The 22500-nt window shown below is 39.7% G+C and overlaps 1 protein-coding gene across 9 annotated transcripts in view; it reads right to left on the bottom strand.

Annotated features, from left to right (window-relative positions):
• Positions 1 to 22500, bottom strand: part of ZNF536 (zinc finger protein 536) — a 344004-nt gene that overhangs the window by 242934 nt on the left and 78570 nt on the right. The window lies entirely within an intron of this gene.

The following is a 22500-nucleotide window of genomic DNA, read 5'->3' as shown; positions in this document are numbered from 1 at the left end:
AACCCTGCTGAATACTTACAGTCTTTCAGCTCTGTCCTTCTGGTATCTTTTCCAGCCCTTTTTTTAACTACCTTCATACAGATACCATTGACCAGCACAAAAGTCACTGAGTGTATTTCTTCCCTGTAATTGCTTTGCATTGCCCCAAAATTTTGCACTTGCCAAATAATGTCCTGCTTTTCTCAACTTTTGGGTTCCTGTGCAGGTTTTAGAAGTCTTAATTTTCAGAGAAATTCACTATGGTAAAGAACAAGAAAAGAAAGGAGGAAACATGATTTAAATGAGCTTGTGTCTTCTACTTAATCTCCCAGAGAGATATTCAAAGTTTGAAAATGCAATCTCCAGATAAAGATGAAAGCTCCCATGTTGTGTCTCTGTAAACGAGAACACAACTGGCACTTAGCAAGTTGTCCTGTCTGCTGATGGGAGCAGCAGGGATGAATCTGGCCAGTCCACTTGCACTTCCCTTTCTGAAACCAGTAATAAAGTTTGAGAGGGGTTATTTTTAAAGCGGCTCTTACAGTGTTCCAGCTCACTACTGTCAGCTTCAGATCTCAAATGCAATTTGATTTATAATTACATTTTAAAAACTAGCATTAAAATAACATTAGAGGGGTCATAATCTGAACTTTTTAATAGTTAGGCACGTAGCATATATTTAGAAATGGATCTCCAACAGGATTCATCTGGAACATATTCTGACTGGAATTCCTTCCTTCAGCCATTTCAGTACTCTGCTGAAGCTGGTGTGCCAAGAGGCCATGGTGGAGCCCTGTATTTCAGCATTGCTTCAAATGGAAACCGACTGAGATACACTGCTGGACATTTGCTAGTCAAAGGCTTTTCTTGCATTACAGTCAGGCCCATGTTTGTAAACGCCAACAGGTGAGAAAGTGCTGAAGAATCTGGAATAAGCCCTCTGCACTGAAAAGACATGTTACATCCCTTGAAAAATCCATTGGCTCCGTTGCTTCTGAACCTCGAAGCCACTTTGATTTTCTTGTCCTCTGTGGCACAGAATGATTTGAGGGCATTCACCACTTTGAGTAGTTCCTAGAGGCCAAGTTCTGCTCATGCCAGCCAAAACACACGTGCAATGAAAAAGCAGCATTCCCAACAACTGTTCCTACCTGTCCTCCCAGCTGTGCAAACAACTCACACAGGCACTCAGGGAACCTGTGCCTGCACCTCCTGAACAAAGATGGGCTTCAGGTGGGGCACAGGCACCTTGCAAATTTTGCCTTGTTCTCCAAGTCCAACCTTCTGATAAGAAAACTTTAAAACTCTTCAACTCTACACTGGTACCTAACTACAACTTCAGAGGCAAAAGGCAGACAAGGAATTCAGTTTCTGAACACTAGTGCTGAAGTAAATGAGCTAGTAAAAAAAAAAAATAAGCCTGTGCCTTAAAACCAAGTTGAAATTTTATAGGCTTTTACTCCATAATTTGTACTTGAGCCTTCTGTTATTTTTAAACAAATCTAATTTCTTACAGCTGTGAAATTTACATTTTAAGAGTGTCTAGTGGCCATGTGCATTAATTACTTTATTGTAATATTTTAATGAGTTTGGGGTTCAACTCTGAAAGAATCCTTCTGAATCCCTGCTTCCCCACAGAATTACACCAGAACCTGATTCAATCACAACTTCACACACCCTGGTCCAAACCCTGATGGACTTGCACAATATTTTCAGTTGTCTTATGAAATCACTGAACTTTAAAACTGGCTCCAGATTTTAGGATTTCTCATCAAACTAGCATTTCCCTGGTTCAAGAGTAGAGCTAGGCTTTGAGGAAGTTTGTATTCAGAGCTGAACTTGCTGGCTGAGGCTCATCTCAATGAAAGGAGGTAGCAAAATGCAAAGTTCTGCTGTGACAGATAACATTTGGGCCAGTCTTGTTCAAAATGACACACAACGATGCAATTGCTTCCATCTCAGTATATTTGACATAAAAACATGCAGGGCTAAAAGATTAACCTCCCTAAGGAATATTTAAATTCACCAGGCCAGATTGAAATGCATTACTGGAAAATTTCCACCTTTGTAAGAAAACTGAAAAGTACTGCAGTATCCATATTCCTGCCACAGTATCCCCTTTATGGATTTTGGTGGTTTGTGTCATACTAAATTATTTCTTCTTCATCTATGCATGTGCATAAGCAGTGGTGGGACATCAGTAAAATGAACCTGTTTTTTCAGGCAGTTTTCCAGAAGGATTTAGTGCCTGTCCTTGCACTGCTGCAGGTGCAAGTGCTCATCTCAGGACTGAGGCAGAAACCTGCAGACCAACGAGGATCTCTGGAATTTGAACTGAAGAGATAAACCATCTTACAACATCCAGTGCACTTTAATTCTCTATGAATAAGCTAAAGATGCAAATCCATAACGCACTGAACAATGGGTTCAAGTACAAATACAGATAAATGCAGGGAAAGTGGGACTGACTGTGTTTAGCTGACTGTGATAACAGTAAGAGGTTCATCAGCTGTCAAGTGCCACCACACACGCTGCACCCACAGTCATGCTTGGAAATCTGACCACTTTTGTCCCCAACTCTCACCTCTCTTGGCTAGGGCAAATGCAGAATTGCAACTTCAGTGAACTACCCAGCTTTTTAAAAAGCATGTTTTTAAACCACTTACAATAAGAGCAACAGTTATTATTCAGTACATGCTTTTTATCAGATTGAAGATAAACTTTATTATAACTGGTGGAGATGGTATCAATGATTTGTGGTCTATGTGAATTCTGTAATGAGAAATGGTAATCTGTCTTGGGGCAAACAATATTGTTCTGTTTACTATGCAATTAGCAATATTAAGTCAAGATTCTATAACTGATAGCTGAAAATAGGGGTGGTAGGAAGAAACTGGAAGCACTGGGAGCTGTCACAGGACAATTATCTGAGGTCTATAAATTATTTACGGTACTTTAGCCTGACATTCCCTCTCATCCTCCAAAAATCTTCCTCAGTGCTCCAGAGATGCTTGCTGTAAAAGTACTGAGACTGTCAGCAGTTTGGGGCAAAGCCAGAATCTCTCCTTGTTGTGAATACTGAACATACAGTATAGTGCAGGAGCTTCATTTTCAGAAAAGCATCAATAAAATAACAAAAAATCCCTCCAAAAGAGAGTTTTACTTTGAAATAATGAACCCACAAGCATGACAAAAAGAGGGGAGACCTAACCTTCAGTTCCTGGCATATCTGATGAGAAATAAAGACAGAGTATTTCCCCTGCATTTGATCTCTTCTTTAATTTTATAAACTGAGTCCCACACCTTTGTGTGGCCAAAACCCTGAACTTCTTGTTTACTCTTAGATCAGCCTTAAGCTACCACCATATGGAGCTGGGAACACCACAGACAGAGCAGAAACAGCCCTTAACTAATGGTCAGAGTGAATTGTGTTGGGAGTCAAGTGGGGCCACTCTCAAGTGGCTGGTTAGGAAAAGGCCTGACCTTTTATACAGAGCTTCTGTATAAAACAATACATTTTTTACTTTACATTGTAAAGGACAGAACCATAAGTATGATCAGCCACAGAAATTTCACAGCCTTTTTCTAGTCTGTTCCTTGCTGTACACATGCAGTCCAGCCCTTTTGGCTCTGATTCTGCAGCAGTAAGAATTTTGAGATTACCTCAACAGGAACTTGGAGCTACAGCACAGAGCTTTCACAGCGAACAAGCAAGACCTATAAAGTGCTAAGGTCCTCCTTGCAAAACTGATCTTCAAGAAAAGAAAAAAAAATTAATCAGATGATCACATTCTTAAAGTAGCCAATTCCATTTGTACTCTATGGAAATGTGATGCTCCCCAGAGAGCTCCATTGCACCCAGCAGGCAAAAGCCACATTTAAGGCAGCATGACACAGCAGTGCTCTGGCAAGCAGGGTGCCACAAGGAAGGGGCTGCTTCTGACAGCCTCACAGCCCCTCTCTGTGCCCTTTTCCTTGAGGATCTGCGCCTTAAATTCCCATATACCACTGAATGACATCTGGCTGATCCAGAAGATTAGCAGCTTATTCCACCTTTGTTCTCTGCCTTCTTTTAGGACGAGCAATCAATGACACCACAGCAGGCAGAACCCTCCGGCACAAAAGCTAACAAAATTGTAGAATGCTTTAAGGAATGATGTAAAACTTAGCAGAGAGTTATGGAAGGGTATTCCCACACACAATCTCTGTATCAATTCCAATGCTATGTGGAAGGGCTCTCAAATTCACTTGACTTTCCTGAACAGAGCAAGGTAAAACCAGCAACAAATGACTGCAAGAGCAGCCTCTTTAAAACTGATAAAAGTACAAACAATTTAATCGAGTGTGCAGTAAATTTGAGGGTTTCCTTTGTGCAAAACAACACTGAATCAGAGCTTCACAGCAAAAATACAAACACATACTGTAAAAATAAATGGGAAAAAAAAAAGAGAGGAATATAAAACTTCACGTTTCTGTTTATAATATCTCAGTGATTGGCAGAAGTTGCTCATAAACTTCTACTTTACAAAAATCCACTCTTTGGAGGGAAAAACACTCAATAATTGGTATTTATAGGGCTTAATTTCTTTTTCTGAGGAGATCCTGGGTCGGGTCATTCTTCTTCTCTATTGTTCAAAATTTATTCCCAGATTAAGAACTTCTCCTATAAACAGGTATAATAATTTTCTCCAGAAGGCATTTTTTTTCCTTCCAGTAATTGGCCTACTTAAATGTTTTAATGGAACTACTGACATACAATAGCACAAAAGGTCCTCTGACCATAATATAAAGTGAGAGATGAGATTTCTAAAAACTTTTGTATGAAGGTGGTCTAGGATTGACAAAAACAGACAGCTATAAAACTATCTTTAAAGGTCATAAATTAGGTACTCTCTTAAATGTAATTCAATCATTCACTGTTATAGGAGCTTGATTCTATTAGTTGTCCTATGCATTTTACAAAACAGAACTCCATTAACATTATTCACTTATAGCTTCCCTCTATAAGTGGATATTCTGCTCAACAGGCTTTAAATAGATTTTTTTTTTCCCCTGAAATTGCTATTAAGCATACTTTTACTCAAAGGGCAAAGTAGGCATAGGATTATGCTTGTACTTCATGCAAAGGATACATTTTCAGCAATCAGAACCACATTCCTATGAAGTAAAAATACTCTATATAAGCCGATTGTTTCTATCCCTCCTAACCTTGCTCAATAAGGACTCTATTCTGATCTTTTGGGTTACACACAAGTTTTCTAATTTGGCTGAATAAAGGTATCTTGTTGGGCAGCTTCATGAGCATATTCTGTATCTTGAATTCTGACCTTGACATGTTCAAGGTGGATCTCAGTTATAAGGTGCTGCTCAGAGAAGGAAAAAATACTTCCATAAAAAAAAAAAAATCAGGATTTTTATTTTTACTTTCTTCAGTTAAGGAATACATTATAGAAGTCCTGCTTTTACATACCTGGCTTTAGAGAAACACTAAAATCACAAACCTTGCTAAAGTAACCACAATGCATATATAGCCACAAGATTTTTGGAGCAATTTGCCTAACCCGTTGTTACATTTCAGCCACAGAAACATCTACTGTAGATCATACACCTCTGATTTCATGTTGATTTTACAGTGAGTTGTATGCCCTCACCTCTAACAGGTTAGATGACTCCATCCTGCACATGCAGAGGGGCTCTGTGCTGGGCCAAACCTCAGATCCCACCGGCAGTCTCAAAGGATTTTAGCCACATGCTGCAATAATCTGACACACGAACAGGCTCTGACCCATTGAGGTGCTGGAGTTGCAACAGCACAATCTGTACATAAAATATGCATATACTGAGAGCCAAATCCTCTTTCAGCTGGTTACCATATTCTGTGTTCATGTCTTACTGCTTAAAGCAGGACACATGGCAGAAATACTACACTGTTGTTCTCATCGGCCACACCAATCCCAGATAATCAAGTCAGGGCTGACACTCTCAGAGGAAAGGGTTGAATTTTATCTGACCACCAAGCTTCAGCTTGCACTTGAGGTTCTAATTTTCTTCTGTTCTTAGCCCATTTCTGTCTTGCTCTGGCACACACTGCCCTAGTAAGTACATTTATTACCTCAGTAATTCCTCTGAGGGCTGTCTCACTTTCACTTTATATCTGGACTCGCATAAGCATCTCCCCATTTTACAGGGAAACATTTATTAGCCTCTGATAGGGGCTTCCTGTTCCACCCTGCAGAATCCCATTGCCTGCTACCCTTCAAAAGCAGGCTAACAAGTTGCACCCCCCAGGCAGCTCTCGCTCGCGGTGTTTGAGCTCTGGTCGTGCAGCACGACCATGGAGAAGGCATGGAGGGGCACAACCAGGCATCCCAGGTGATATTCCTGGACTGTTTGCAGGCTTTAATTCAGCAGGGCACACACAGAGTCAATATGGGGCCCTTACACCGTGGTACCTCTCACCAACCACCAGCACTGGGTGGTGACCCTGCAATTTCTAGGGCACCCCAGTCATACTCCTTGTTCATGCCCTTGGGACCAGCGCAGAAAAGATCTGTGAAAGTCTCCTTCACCCAAGGTTTCCTCAACTATGAGGTTGATCTTATTACTCTGGGACATTTGAACAGCAGAGGGTAAGCCTATTATATCATAAAAAACAGGGATTTCTGCTGTAATTCTTCCAGTTCACAGCTAATTATTGCACTTGAGAGCTGCTCATGGGATTTTTTTCCAGGTAGCTGTGGATCATCACTGCAGATTCCAGGTCCACCCTGCAAAAATCCTCAGTCTAACAACTATTTGGTGAAGTTGATCCTGTCCAAAAACTGTCCAGCATTCCACAGTTTTACACAGGAAACTTTGGCCATGATCCTCCCCAGTCACAGCACAGACATATCATCAGAGGAGGTAAAAAAGTATAATCTCTAGAAAATAAAATTGCATGGATTTACCCCAGCTGTAGGTCTGGGGACAAGAAAAAGATTTCAATGCACTGTCTGTTTTGCTGGAAACCATGTGAAGTCTCTCATCCACATCAGCCTGCTATTTTTTACTTCTATGGGAGCAGACAACATTCATATTCAGCTGCTCACTTATAAATAAAAAACATTTTTACATGGGTGGATTGGAGTGGCCTCTTTTTTCCCCCCTCTTTCGGTTCCCATTATTTTATATATTACACACATGTTCTGTCAGCGAAGCTCACTTTGTTATCTGAAACATCTGTGGTACCCTGCTGTGGAGAAGGCCAACACTGCTGCTGCTGTTGCTGCCTGTCTTTATTAGCCACTGATTTGCTGATGTCGTCCTCCGACGGCTCCAGTTGGCCTCCGCAGCGCCGGGGCTGCACGGCACAACTGAGGGGTTCTGTGACCTGCCAGAGGGGTCCTGCAGGTTCACAACATGGCAGTTACCCTCTCCAGGAGGGTGTGAAAACAAGGTTTCACATGGGAGTTCATGCAAGCACTGGTGTTTGTATTTCTAAAGAAACCTCAGTGAATTTATCTGCAATGCCATTGCAAGGAGGCGCGTCCTCATCAGAACCAAAGGAACTCCCACCTGAGGCTCTCATGAGATCTGGCTGTTGAGCAGCGAAAATGTTTTCTCTTTTCTTCTTTTTGGCCAAGTGAAAAGTTACCTGGATTGATCTCCTTTAGCCTTATTTTCAAGTGCATTTTACAGTTCTAGTCCTGACATACTGCTCAGTCCCATGAAACTCCCTGGGATCTACTGTTGCTGAAAAGATTATTACCTAAGGTATATAAGTATGGATTTCTTATGGAGTCAAAAAAAGATTTTAAAATATCAACTTAGATATGAAAATATGTATATGTTTCTTAAATAACATATTTATAGATAAGATGTTCAGGTCACCTGATAGGAAATTAAGCTATTTCTATGTATTTTATACATGTACTTTCAGCAAGCAATAGCACTTCAGTACAATCAGCTTAACCATTTCCCCTCTTAAAAATCAAAACCCTCTTATCTTCATATGGATTTCTTATGCAACAGATGAGGAGAATATACATTCCACAGAAGAATTTGAGAGATGATTGTTAAACCACAAAACTTAACAATAACATTTAGGGGAAGATGCAAGAACAACTCACGAAAACACTCACATGGACCAGATTTCCAGCTGATGGCATTGCTTCTGTGGGTCTACTGTTTTAAGAAACTGCTCTCTAATACAAAGCTAAGAATAAGAAGTTAAAGGCACTTCCTTTCCTTTTTAAAGAAATCTATTTATTGATGACATAAAAATCTGAGCTGAGTTCTGACTCCCACAGGTACACTCAAACCAGCTTTCTTGTAGATTTTTCAGATCTCTCAAGGACTGGGAGCCTGATACAGAGAATAATTATGGTATGGGAGCATCACGTGACTGCTGTCACAGATCTTTTACATGCAAGTCAGTGTGCATATGTGGCCAATTCAAGATTCCTGATTGAAGACTGATGTGGAGATAATTATAAATGAAAATAAAACACAGCTTTTGAAATAACACCCTGTTTTCTTTACAAAGCAATTGATCACCTAATCCCAGAAGGAAGGTTGAAAAGATACTATATAACAAAGTGCTAGTAGCAGGCAGCTTGCTATATATTTCAGGATCAAGACCATGATGACAAGGATAGAGAATCGAGAAAATAAATGCCACAAAGACATCTCACCCCTCCTCAAACCCCTTTTGCTTGAAGCATTACTTTATTTTAAATTTTGTTTGTTTATATTACACAGCTTTAGTGCCCCAAAACATCTAAACTCCATGCAGAAACAGGAAGGATATTTCCATATTTAAAATCTGAACCTCATTTCCTATCTCCTGAAAATAACTGAGATGTGATAGCACTGGTCTCCAAAATAATTTTCAGATTCCCCACTAACAACTTGGCATGCAGTAGAACAAGCTCCAGAACTGCTCCCTGGTCAGTTCATTGTGTTTAGCCAGAGCAGGAACTAATCACAGAGTCACAGGTTGTTCCCCCTGCCCCAAGCATGTCCCCAGAGGGAAAAATGGGATGGGATACTGTGGCTACTGCTGCCACTTGGCTGAGGATTGTCTAAAGAAGGCATTTCAAATCCTCTGGAGGCCAGGGAAGTCACAGGTGTTTTCCACTACCAGAGGAGTACAAAGTACCTGAGCAACAGCAAAGATCTGGCCTTAAAACTTGCAAGATAGCTCTTATTTGGAGGAAAGTGCAAGGAAGGAATAAAATTAATGTATACTCATGAACAAGTCCAAAACTTGGAAGATGAACTGAAAAGTCAATTATCTTTATAAATTTTCAAACTGCAAACACTTTAAATCAGGACAGTTTTTCACTCTCTCCAGATCCTTCTGCAGGACATATGTACAAGATAGAAAAAGACTTCACATAAAGAAATATGCTAACTTGAAGTGAAGATATTTATGGTTGTGGGGAAAAGAATAAAATTAGTGCAGTGTTATGTTGGAATGATAGTAATTTCTCTTTTACCGTTTGTGTATGTCACCATCTATTGTTACGCAGTCTTTTAACATTCATCTGAATATTTCATCCATGCAAAAATTAGTCCCGGCATCGTTTTTTCTGAATAATGTTTGGCGGGCATTGCTTCACAACTGCAAACAATCCTTTATTGCTATTGAGTGCTACAGTCAGGCTTGTTCCACACTGGAGGTTAGAATCTGATCCTAAGTCCATTAAATCACAGAGTCTTTTTAAAGTTTAATCTTGAGAGGATTTGAGTTATAAACAAAGGACACTATACATGGGGAAAGAAACAACAGAAAACTATGAACTTATGACATTAATGCAACCTCAAGTTCAAATTTTGTGTGTGATTTAGTAAGAAAATTCTGAGCTTTCAGCAGCAGCCTATACACCCTGGCATGTGGGCAAAGCTAAACGCAGCATTGATGATCATATCCAAAACACACATATGGATCCCATTTTACTATAGACGTGATTCTTCATGTGCAAAACATGTGTCTGACTGGTTTTCTTTGGCTTTTTAAGATGTGTTTCTTTTTCTCTGGTGGGGGCAGGGAGCAGAGAAGTAAATAAACAATTTGCATGGTCCTTGAATATACATTATCTATGAAGAGAACAGCCTGTGATTCAAGGACAGGTAAAAAGCCTGGACTTCAGCTAAAAGTATCAATTTCAGCAAACAGCCAAGTACCAACAGAGAGAAACTTAGTCCACTCTACTTCTTCTGCAACACACTAATCTATCCCACTCCATAATTGCTAGATAGGAAAGGGAAAAAGGGCTCCAGATGCTAATAACTTGGAAGTGGTAATTAGAGGAGTCCGCATTACTGCTGTGAGACTCCCATCTTCCCTTGATTACTGGAAAGAAATTTTTTTCCAGTGGGTCTCCTTCTCACTTCTAAAACAAGCAGCACTTCTGTGTTCCTTAGCCCCATCTCTGTCTCACTAAACACATCAACAGGAATTTGATTGGGCCCAGAAAACTTTCTTTATCTTCCTTAACATTGGAGGATGCTCTTTTTCCCATAGAAAATGTAGGAAAATATCCACAAGCTTATAAGGTGACCTAACAGGAAAGTACCACAAGCCCCAACTTTTAGCTATACAAGATAAAAATTGCCTTCTACAGCCCCAGCCTGAGTGTGACAGAGAACAAGAGAGTCTGCTTTCCTTGTTTCAAAGGGTAACAAATATCTTTAAAGGCTCCTTGAGCATTTATAATCTCTAGGATCACAGAGACAAAGTAAGTCTGGAAAGGGTCTGAACATCGCATGAGAAAGTAAAAGGAAAAATACACTTATCACAAAGAGGGAGTGCATTTGTATTATGATATTGAAATAGCACAAGGCTACAATGACAGGCTATAAATTTTTCTCTTGGACTGTAACCAATATTTTCCATTTCAAATAACAACAGTGTAAGAAAGAGTGACTCAGAATTAATAGGAATTACGGACATAAATTGGTAGGTACTTAGGTGAAAAAGAACCTCAAATTCAGCTGCTGTTAAAGGAGAAAAGGTTAACTAGCCCTGTGAGCAACCCTTGGACCCATTTATACTGCTGACAAAGTGACCAAAAAGGTATGCTTAGATTTTAACAATGGTGCCCATCTTTATAATTCTCAGATTCATAGTTCAGAATGTTACAGTGAATATTTTGGTGGTGAAAAGCATCTTGTTTCTATGCCTGAAATTTAACATTAAACATAACACTAAACCCAATCTATGTTACCAGGTAATAATAGCAGTGATAGTTCTACATGGTTCTGCAGTGATGAGAATTAAGTTACAGAAATTTCTCACTTCTACTTTTTCTGATTTGATATGTCATTTCATTAAACAACCATGAATTATTGAATATTAATAATTTTAAATCAGTGTTGTGCCTTAAGATACACACTTGCAGACTATTAGTATTTTTCTTAACCATTTTATTGCTGTAACTGGCTATTGAAACACTGGCTGCTTAGTTAAAAAGAATTGAAAATCCACCAACCAACCAAACCAGGACTGGGCTGCAAGAAGCCTGTTAGCCAAAGCCAATGTACATTAGCCAAGCTGGATCCACAAAAAGAAGAATTTTTCCTCTGTTTCAAGACTCAATCCTACATTTGGTTTGGTACATGTAAATCCACGTGGTTTTCTAACAGGTCCATCAAACTTGACAGATAAGTCTTAAAACTGAAACTAAACCTGGCCAGTCCTCTTTTTTCCCCCTATACAGACTTCTAAAAAGAGAAGGACTGCAAATATTGTAAAAAAAAAAATAAAATCAATGCAAAGTGGTTTAGCACAGGTGTTGCTGTTATTGTGCTACATTTGGAAAGCCCACACATTCAGCACACCTTCAATTCACACACCCAGCTGTGTGAGGTGGTGGGCTATTGTTAGTTTACAGGTTTGCAATAAAAAGCATGAAGTAATATTGGCAGGCTCAGGAGCTTTTTTTTTTCCTTATGATGTCTCCCTGCATCTATTTATCTAGTTCTCCTTGCTTTGTTTCTGCTTTTATATTCAGCATATTCAAAAAAGGGTCAGGAGAGGTTTTAAAGATGTAATGCCACGCTCAAGCCTTTTGAACACTAAGAGAAAACCTCAAAAGGTTCACGCATAAAGGAACAAAGATATAAGGATAGCTTTGAACCTAAGGGGCTCTCTCACTGCAAGCAAGTGCATTGCCAGCATGTCACAGGTGTACACCACATGAGCAAGTGAAAAAATAAAATGCCTTTGTGAAGGGGTGTGATGCTGACGGGTCCGAGTGCAGAATGCATTAATCCCAGGGTGAGCGCGTGCATCTGTTAGATATTTATGTAGTTCCTACTAGTAGTTTGTGCAGATATCTGAGCAGGTGAACGTCAACAGCTTTGAGACCATATGTTAAAGGGAGCCTGGGAGAGGGTAGGGGAAGGCCACCAGGCACTGTGTGTCTGACAGGAGGGCAGGCACCCCCAGCCTGAACATGGCCCTGGGTAGTCGGCACTCCGGGGCCAGCCTCAGGCTCCTGCTGCTGAGCTGGGGGACACCGGGGCAAACAACTGAGCCTTTCCCCTCCTTGAACAAGAGATACTAAATGTGACCACACCATGGCAATTTTCTTTCATCTCTAATTTTTTTTTTTTTTGTGGGGATTAAATAGATTTTTTTTATGTATTCAAAAAGTTTGTCTTGCAGAGCTGCATTAATAATTTTTAGATGTTACTTTAGTTTGTTGGAAGAAGACAGAGTGAAGATCTCCGTCTCCTGGTGGTTACAGGAACACACTACAGCAGGGAAGAGCCAAGCCCTGTTCCTTTGCCTAGTTCAGAAATCGTTTTATTTTTGTTTTTATATGTTAACTCTGAGACACTCGGGTTCAGGAATGACATGAGTCAGAACCTGAGTCATCCCATCTCCCAGAACAGTCTCCTGACCACCAGACTGCACTCCTGGTAGGTATATGTATAAGCATGATTGAACCCAACGTGTTTTCAAAAGAAAAAAATCTGTTTTAAGAAAAACAATGCACTTTCAAAAAGTGACATTTTGTCTATAATGTTTAGTTTCTCTACTAAATATCCTCAGCAAGGAACTGTGAGAATTCATTCATCTTTGAATGAATTTATAAAACATGCTGAGAGGTCTCTGGCTGAAACATATGAATTGTTTTTATGATTAGCACAGAGTATTAGAACCCAAAAATTGTCAGTTTAAACACCCCTTTAACCTAGACCCCTCAGTTTACTCCTACCATACATGACTTTTGGGAAATTAAAAGAGAACTGTTCTGATAATAAATGTCAATCTTCTAAAGGAGGTATGTTAGGAAAATTTTCCTTCAAATTAAAATTTTCTGTACAATTGAGAAAACAAATCTCTCAAATCCCCTCCACTTCAAACAGCCTAGAAACTACCTTGAACCTTCCATGGTTCAAGTTTCTCTCAAAGGTAAGGGAATCAAAAACTAGCTTGGGAGTCCTCCAAGACCCTTTTGCTAGAGGAGTAATTCCACCTTTGAAAATCTTGGTGCAATGAAGTGAATTCATCAAGAATTGCAATTTCATTTTTGATACAGACACACACAGAGCTGCAGAAATGTGCCTTCCTCACCCTTCTGAAGCATTACAGCTTCACTGAGAGCTTTGCAGGGAGGATCCACACACAGGACATGGGCTTGTAGTTTAGCATTGCCCAAACTCTGCTCCCAAACATTACTAGTCCACAGTAAACCCCATGAATCTCAACAGCTCCACTGAGACTGTTGCTAAGTGCTCCTGAAAATATCTAATCACACCTTCCCATCCTCTTGTACATCTACCTCTCACAATATCAGAACATACACTCTGTAGTAGCCCTTTTCAATTTATTTCCCACATACTTCCCTTGCCAAGAAGATATTGTTCATACCTCCTCCTTCACTGAGTAATTAACTTGCTCCAATCCTTGGAAATGAAACACTCACCCCTGCTTTTGCCCCAGCCCTCAACAAGCTCTCACAAGGCTCCTCTTGCAGCTCACCACCCCATGGAGTGAGGGAAGACACACCATAATTGCTCTGTGCTTGGCTCCTGAGAGGGAATCATCACTTGTCTTTTATTTCTCTGCTTTACTTTAATGAAGCACAGTTAATAAAGAGGGGTGTGAGTAAAGCTGGTGGTTTAGCAGACACCCACCACCCTTGGAGTGCCCCTCACTCCAGCATCTGGTCAAGAGTGGGCAAATCCCAGTCTTGCTCCACGGAAAGGACAACATCAGGAGCGACATCTCCACTGTGTATTAGAAAATATTAATTGAGATTTTTAATTTGGGGAGTTGGGCATTGCACAGCATCTGTAAAATATGCCCCAAACATTCTCAGGACTACGGCTCAAAGAGTTTGATTAAAATTGACTAAGACCAGTCTCTCATCCTTCTGTTTAAAAAATGAGAATTCATTTATGCAGTTTAATTCAAAGATTTATATATGATTAAAATTACTATAAGATGTCTAGCTTTTCTGCAATAAACTGCAATGGCCATCAAAATATTGATAGTCATTGGTAAATTACTTCTGGTGTTTAATCAATGTTATTTTTTTATCATCCAATTTCTTCTTCAAGTCAGCTTCTAACACTAAACTACATTTCATCAAGGTTGGTAAAATGTTTAGAAAGGAACAGATGTCAGAATATGGGGATTGCCAATAACACTGATGGAAGCCAGTAATTTCTTTCCTGTCCAAAGGCAAAAGAATGAAGAATAATCTAGACTGTATACAATAATACAAGATTTACTACAACATTAATGGCTATAAAAAGTAAAAGTATACAAAAGCTATCTCCATTTTTTTCAAGCCATCACTAAGGGCAGTGTTTTTCAATCTGAGACAATTTTTACAGGAAAATGAAAGGTCTAGGTATTCTTAAACCTTTAAATATCCACAAAATACAGATGAAGACACAGGCTAGCGTTAGTTGCTTCCAAATATACTTGTATATTAGTCTATTGTGCAAGTTAATAATTTTGCCAAATCTCAAAAAATGTGGATGCAATCTTTCCTTTAAGAAAGCGGCTCAGCTTGTTATTTACAGATTGTAACATTTACATAAGAGTTTGGTTTAACAAGAGATATAAATATAGATAAAACCCTTAGGACTTCATTCTTTAAACTGCCCTCTAAAAATCTGCCCTACAATTTGCACACTGAATTTTGTGCAGACTATTCTTGGAAGCCTTTTGTGAATTAGGGAGAACTGACTCGAAACAGGGGCTGGTTAATCACAATTTTGCAAATTGTACGTAGCAATCATCCTCACATTGTGAAATTCAGATCTATAAAATGCTGATGTTTTAAAGCTGAAAAATAAATAAGCTAAGTAGGAGTACTTTGCTAAGGAAGAAAAAAAAGAGTAGAAGACCCTTTGCAAAGAAATCCTTAAAAAAATAATAGAGTAAGAGAAGTGGCATCATAAATAAAGTGTATCTCCATTCCAGATCTCAACTGAAGCCCACCCTGGAAAAAATGTTACCAGCTGACTGTTCCTGCCCCAGTCTCACGTCAGCACTCACCTGAATATACAAAACTCCTGCATTTCCAAGAATAAACCTGTGGGAGTGTAGTACTTTAGAAAGCTCCTGTATGTTCACCTCCCACCTGGGCAGACCTCCAGTGGAGAACGGACTGGAGAAACTTCACCGTTCCCATGTCCATCACTGCCTGGCTGTGCCCCCAGGCAGAGCTGCTCTGACTGCACACCAGGACTGTCACTGCAGCTCCAACTGCAGCCACCCGGACACCACACGCTATGGTCCATGCTGAATGCAACACTCGACAATAATGGCTGGCAACTAAATGGTTTGAGGGAGAAGGCGCAGAATTTATGTGGAAAAGATGATGCCTCAAAGAAGACTTTTTGTTCTGCTTTAAGCTCCAGCTAATGTAATTTCAGCAGCAGCTGACTCAAAATTCTTCTTTTCCATGCAGGTTTGCAATTGCTAACACTTAGTATAAATTAATGTCTCTTTCTATTATTTTCCTTTATCTGTTACAAAAGGACCTTGACAAACTGACTGTTTTGAGTGTTCAAGATATGCTAAAATTCATGCAAACTGTTACCAGTATCATTTTAAGGACAAGACCTTTCCATTGGGGTTCAGCAGTGACACAGCATGTGTCAGTCACCTTCCTGCCATTCCAAGCCCCTTCACTATGGACACAAGTCACAAACAGTGGAAACTCTGTTTTCCTGATGTTGATCCTCCCCAAAGGTCAGGTTTCTTACCTCAAACATTCCAGCAGTTGCTTAGACTGCAGTTGAGGAATTTTGTGTAACATTGCTTCTAGAAAGCAAATATTTATGTTAGTAAATACCATTAAAGTATTACTGTTATACAGGTATTCTCATTAGCAAACTACTAAATAGGAGGAAGAGAATTTTAAACTAAATGGATAAAAACATACTATATTTGTGTATTAAACAAACTTAACTATCTTAGTTGACCATGCTAAGTGTTTTGTCAAACACGAAGTCCGGCTATTAACTATTTTTATGGGAATTAATGTTTTTAGAATTATTACAAATTCAGAATTCTTGCCTTTGCTACAGAAAACAGACAGATGCAGAAGGCCCTACAAATAAGCATTACCAGGATTTCATAAAAGTAGTGGTCAGGGAAAAAAAGAAAAAGGAAAACAAAGGACCCACAGGAACCTTATAGGGGGATGAAATAAGGAAATTCCTCTTGAATGGGAGAGCCTTACATTCATGCCTGGCTCTGAAAAGGTAGTTCAGGGATTTAGCTTCACACATGATAAGTGAATGTCCTGAACATCAGACTCAGTTATTCTGGTAGAGCACATTTATTCACCCACTCCTGCTGGAGTTACCCTTTTGTTGTCCTTTTCCCTTTTTAATTGAAGAAAGCATTCAGCCTACAATTTCATCATTGCATCTGAGAGTCAAAAGGAAAAGAGTTCAGGAATCTCAAAGCACATGTTATTTATTCAAACAGAACAGCTTTAGCAATTTTGGCCAATGAAAAAACTTTTTAATAGATGGAATTGGTAAAGGATGAAAAGAAAACTCTTTCCTTTTAGTTCCATCCCACTACTCAGATTGGAACCAAGATCTACAGAGGTAGAGCTGAGCACCTCCTTTGTTTCCTCTGCTTGTCACTTTTGAGGCCAAGACTACATCAGGAAAAGCTCATATGTCACTCATTAATTCAAAATAAACCTATTTTTAAGGCCCTACCTGATGATGTCTCTTGTGATAAGGGACCATGGGACACTCAAAGCGATGAAGGGCTGTAAGTGGGAAGGAGTCTTTCAGGGACAGGATCTCGATAATGAAAGCTCCCATAAAAACTTTGGAAGATTCTTGTTTGCTATTTTGAAGACAACCTGCCTGTGAGTTCAGATGTACTCATCCAGACTTTCAAACACACATTTCAGTGTGATCTGAGTTTAAATGTAAGATGGTAAATGAGCTATTCATCATCACACCGAATCATCTTAAATATCACCTGAGCCATTTCACTTATTTGAGAAATGTTGGCAGCTCTGAAGTTGAAAATACTGTGTATTTCAGAGGCAAAATGCCCAAGACTGGATTTTTTAATTTAACATAATGAAGGCAAAAAAGTGATTTATTCCTTGTTTGTTACATCCAGTTATGCTGATAATTAGGCAAATGCTTTGCCTTTATATTCTTGTTACCTTCCTGAGTATTTCTACTGAAGGATTTGACTCTTCCTGCAGCCCAGCTTTTATTCATGATCTGAAAGCATTGTATTTTCTATTTGTTATTGTTTTTAGGCAAAGATTATTTCGGAAACATAATTTTAGTATGGATTCAAAGTTCAGAGCTCTTTAAAAAAATAATTATGTGTCTTAGAAGCCACCCGTGACTCCAGCAGCAGGTGATTCACAGTCCCAGTGCCCTGGGGTTGTGAGCAGCAGCCAGCTCAGGTAGGGCACAGGGCAGGTGCTCACACACAGAGCAGCCCAGCAGTGTTTGATTCTGTGTGTTGACTCAGACATTAGGATGTTTACTGTCTGCATCCCACTCCTTCCCTCCCTGAAAAGCTCTGCAAAACCAAACCAGCTCACAACATGTCAGCCTTCTGATGGCTACATCAAGCTCTGTCTCTCAGCATTTCTCTACTGCTTGGCAAGATTTGACCTCGTGGCTCTAACAAATCACACCAACTGCCTGGACAGCACAAGCAGACATTCCTTCACACAAGCCCAGAGGCTTTCAGGGCAACATGAGGCCCCTGCTTCAGAAAACTGAAGGCAGTTGCTTAGGAGCAGAGTAGAATGTTGCTTTACAGTCCACTATAATTTTATTTTTGTTACTACTACTACTTAACAGGAGTACTTTGGAATAACTATAGTTGTCTGCTCAAAGCCAAACTCTTGCCAGGTGCTGCTGCTCACAGTCCAATCTGAGAACAGCAGAACTTCCTGATGCTGCCTCTGAAGGGATGCAGACCTTGATTCCATGAGCCAGACAGACACAAGAGATACTACTAATTAAAAACAAAATATTCAACTCCTAAAAAAACCCTGAAACTCTACGAATCATCATCAGGGTACTTTAAATTATCCCATAACTCCCATGAGCGAAAAAGCTTGAAAATGTCTCCCTTTGGAGAGAGCTGTAAGTATTTTTTTGGCTACCTCCACCCAGGAAAGAGATCCTACCCTTAAAGTTTTAGAACACTATAAGAAGATCCAGAGGAATTAGCCTCATCAAGCCATTTAGAAAAGTTTAAGGAAAGTGACCATAGGAATAACACCTTCTCTCAAAACCAATGAATATCACTTAAGATGTGATCATGACCTTCAAATTTTAAAAAGCATTAACACTTTAAAATAATATAAATTATATAGACAATATAGGGAAGTGTAATGAGAGTCACCAAATCTGTTTTATCCTCTGTGTTTCTCATAGCCCAGTGTCTCTGGCCTCACTGCACTTGTGGATTTGAAGTCATCTCCTGCCTTGGACCAACCTGGAGCTGGTCACCAGCTGCAGCTGTGCCTGGGGTCATTTTAAGTTTGTTTTGAATAACTTCCCCTGTTTACCAATATTTTTAAGTTCAAATCTAAAATCTCTGCAGCTAGAAATGTACAACATGCAATGTGCCCAGCATAAGAAAATTTGAACAGACACTCACAATTTTCTTGGTTCCCTGTTAGGGGAACAAGAAAGATCCACATTACATTCATTATCTGTCCTTAAGTGTTTTTTGTCAAATTTTGACTCTGCCACCATTCTTCGGTGACAGACATTAGGTATGACATTTTCTGACACAATGTCAATAGTGACATCAGTAATATTTGACACAAGGCACATTGGAGTTATTTGACACAGACAATTGGATAGCTCAGGGCACTGGAGATCCAATGCATAAAGAGTTATACCTCCAAGTCACCAGTGAATATCCAGCCCAATGCTTTCTAGCTGCTACCAAATGATGGCTCCTCAGAGTCTTATAGAGGAGGAGTTTGGGTCTATTGAACAGATGTCCAGAAAACAAAATTCAGCACAATAAATTACATTAATCTGTGCCCTATGTTGAAACACCATGGAATGAATAGTCAGTGACAAAGCTATTCTTCTACTGCTATCTGTAATTCCTTTTAAAAACGGTTGAATCCCAAAGGAGACATGGGAGGATCAAATGAGTCAGAGAGCACTACAGCTCCAGTCTCCTGAATAAGATTTCTGTCTCAACAGCTTTCAGTCCCATGGCTTTCATTAACAGTTAAATACACTTAGGGGAAAATACAAATGTGAAATCTTACTTTCAATGATGTGTTTTCCAAATATTTCACAATTGGCTAATATACGGGACTCACAAATGCTGAACAGAAGCAAAATGAATTACAGATATGATCACTCTAGAATTTCCTAGAGTGCCACAGTCCTGATTAAACAAAGCACTTCTACCTAGATCCAATACAGCACTCATGTAAGACCAGAGTCTTGCAATATTTATTATGCATCTGGCTGAGCTCCCAAATCCTGCATTCAGCCCTGAGGTCCATTACTCACACCCTGGAAGCTCTGGACATGAGCAGAAGGAGGTGTTGGTCCTGGGCACATATGGAACCACCTGGGCTTACAAGGACAGTCACCTGCCCAAGGCACCTGGGTGCTTGGAGAATTTCATAGCTCTAAGGCAAAGATTTAGAAATCTAAGTTCCAGTGAGACATCTTAGAGTGCATGAATCCTCTTTTGAAGCAGATGTTTTACATTTTTGTCTTACTCTAAGGTTATGCTTGTGTTCAAGCACCTTTAGCACATGCAACTTCATGGGAACAGGACTTCTTCAATGAGCAGAGTAATGTTTTTTCAGAGTCCAGTGTTAAGTGCTTTACTTATAGACCTCTTTTTTTTTTTTTTAATAAGTACAACTGCCAAGTCAGAATTAATTAATGAAGAAAATGCTCTCCTTTTTTTTCTCTATTTTATAGGAAAATGTGATTCACATTAGCTTATCTACAACAGGAAGCCATCTATATGACCATACAACTGCAGAATGATGTTTAGTCAGTAGCTAGAACCAAAGCTGGGCTACTAACATATTCCCTAGAAGTTTATTTATTTTAAATAAAGCTATTTTTACATCTAGACTCCTCCACTGTTCTGCAAATGGGGGCTTCCCTAAAAAAAAAAAAAGCCATCATATCTGATAAAATCAAAATACATTAAGCATATTCACTGTCCCTTAAGGAATTATCCCCCATTTTTACATATCAGAGAAAAAGAGGCAAAGCACATTTTGTTAATCTTTTTTTGGACCCTATATTATATTGTAACGTCTCAAAAATGCTGATTTTTTTTTAAGTATAAGAACAATATGTATTTCACTGCAACAAAAAGGGTTTCTGTAGCAAACTATTGGGCTGAGCCACTAAGAAAAGTTACAGTACACCACTCTCAGGAAAGATAAATTTGCATGTGACCTCACAGAAAGCATGCCCCAAGGCACTGCCACCTCCCTCTCCGAGTCAGGAGGGCCGTGCTTTCACACATGGGCAAAAACATCTGCTGCTTTCCCAGCCTCTGTCCACAGTGCCAGAGCAAGCAGTCCATTGGCAATCCAGGGTTCTCACCGGCCTTGGTGTGCAAAATTCCCCCTTGGCAAAGCACAGAAATTGCTGAGCAGCAACACAGCCTATTTCTCTGACGTTATTTACAACAGCAGGTATGGGTCAAGTCTCATTTTGCCAAAAGCTTTACATCACAAGACACATCACATTCTCCTTGGTCCAGATTTTTGGAGAAGCACTGCTCTAGGCACTGCCTGATGATCACACCTCTGCTCATCTGTCTTTATCCAAAAAAGAGCCACTCTTTTCTCAGTGGTGGACACCTGCCCTTTCCACAGCTCTAAATGATCTTTCCTTTCCCTGGTGAGCAGCATTAGAGCCTCACTGCTGGCTTGGAACATTCACATGGTCACATACCATTTTACATCCCAACCATTCACTCCTGCAGCAATTTAATGGTAAAATATAAAAGGAAACTCACCAGTCACTGCAACCTGAGAGTGAATTCATATAAATTTTCAGTGTGGAATTTGTCTGTGGCATCAACTGAGACTGCACATTTTCCTCAGCTCTGTGGTGCTGATTTTAAGGTCAGAATTTAGAGCTTTGCCAGTCACGGCCTTGCAAATCACAGCTTTACAAATCCCATGGCAGAGAATACTACAGATGGGCTGTAATCCAACCCCAGCATGCACTTTTAAGTTTTGTAAAAAGCTAAATCTTAGAGAGAGGATTTGATGAAATTTGGGCTTTTAACAGGCTGAACAAGAGCCCTGAAGCTACACTGCTCTGAACTTCAGTTGGGATGCTTTTACAATTCAGATTTTCAAAGTCCAGAGTCACTCCGTGACTTTGTTTGGCTGCTCAGCCCTTTTCTCACCCATGTGCCTCTCCTGGGCACCCTCATTTCCAAGGCCTGTGCCAGTGGCACGAGCACACAGGGAGGCCACAGACTAAAAAGGCAGGTGTGACTGACACAATAAACTGTAATCGCTTCTTCAAAACTGTTAAAGAATTTTTAATTCATAGATCACTTGCCCAATAGCCTGCAATGGCTCCTCTGGAGCCATTATGATCTATCAGGTCACTGTAGTGCCATACATGCACATTAAGGAGGCATGCAAAAATCATTAAGAAATTGGTGATGACAAAAATTACTCTGCAGGCTTGGTAAAGATCATTTTTCTTTTTCACTGAAACATTATAACACTCATTTAGCTGGCAGAAAATTCTACTTGGTAGAGCCCTCCAGAAAAGAAAGTTCACTATATACATTCAACTCTAACACTTCTTCAGGTCAGATTTATCAATGAGGTTTACAAAGAACAGAGTTTTCATCCTCAAATAGTGCAGTGAAAAGTCATTAGCAATATACTTCAAGTAAGTTACTACTCAAAAGTAAGTGTGGATCTCTCTTTTACCACTTTTTGATTTAGCTAACATTGTATTTTAGCTAGCATCTAAACAAGCCCTCTACAAAAATGAGATAAAGATTCACCCCAGACAGAATTTGCAGAG

This window comes from Camarhynchus parvulus, chromosome 11, assembly GCF_901933205.1.
Source record: "Camarhynchus parvulus chromosome 11, STF_HiC, whole genome shotgun sequence".
In the NCBI taxonomy this organism is placed as follows: Eukaryota; Metazoa; Chordata; class Aves; order Passeriformes; family Thraupidae; genus Camarhynchus; species Camarhynchus parvulus.
This window is presented reverse-complemented; position numbering and strand designations above follow the sequence as displayed.